The sequence below is a fragment of the Neophocaena asiaeorientalis genome, unplaced genomic scaffold (assembly GCF_003031525.2).
Source record: "Neophocaena asiaeorientalis asiaeorientalis breed wild unplaced genomic scaffold, Neophocaena_asiaeorientalis_V1.1 scaffold1227, whole genome shotgun sequence".
In the NCBI taxonomy this organism is placed as follows: domain Eukaryota; kingdom Metazoa; phylum Chordata; class Mammalia; order Artiodactyla; family Phocoenidae; genus Neophocaena; species Neophocaena asiaeorientalis.
In genome coordinates, this window is record NW_020173004.1 from 66,896 (window position 1) to 67,795 (window position 900).

Here is a 900-nt window from a genome sequence, read left to right on the forward strand (position 1 = left end):
CAGGGGGCGCGGGGGAACTCGGGGGGCGCCGACGGCTCGGCAAAGTTGGGCGTGTGCTTGTGCGCGCCAGCCGTGAGCTAGAAGGCAGCCACTGTGGCTCCCCTCGCACACCCCCTCCAGAGAATTCCCCGAGAAGGCGGGCGCCGGCTTCGGGCCCGGGATAGACCTGCGGCGGCGGCGGGAACGGCCACGCACAGGTACAATTTAGCGCGGTTCGTTGTGCGCTCCAATCCAGGAGTCTGGGCCGCTGGGGCGCTCGGTCCGGCCAGGGGGGTGGGGACCGGGGCGCGGAGAGGGGTCCCCAGGCTTCGCGCTTTGAGCGCTCGGCCTTCCCATCCCACGCCTCCGGTCGCTCCTGCTTAGCTTTTTAGTGCCAAGGGTCAAGCGAGAGGCGGCGGTGACTGGAGGCGCGGTCCCTGGAGTGTGGCCCGCCCTACTGAGCATGGGCATGCATATTAATCAAAGCTGAAGGAAGACGGGATAGGGAGAGGAAGAGAGGAGGAGGAGAGGGAGAGGGAGATGGATGGGAGACCGCGACTAAGGGGGGTATTTCCCTAACGTTCCCAGCCCAGATTCCCCAATGCCAAGCGGCCCTCCACTTCTCAAACTGAACTTGGGAACTTGCACGTCAGAAACAGGAAGTCGTGGGCCAGGAAATCCTCCTTTCTCGGTTCCTCTTCTCCCTTTCCCCACACCAGACCCTCCGTCCTATATTCCCTCAGCAACACCTGCAACTGCTGCGCTGCCCACCCCGGGGGCGCACCCGCTCAGCTCTGCCTGCGCTCCCTAGGTCCTTCTGCCCAGCCGTACTCTCGTCCACTTTCTCAGCTCCACCTCGCTGTTCCCCACACCAATCTCTGTTTCCAAAGGCTCCCTCTGGTTCACCAGCAGCTTCCAGCC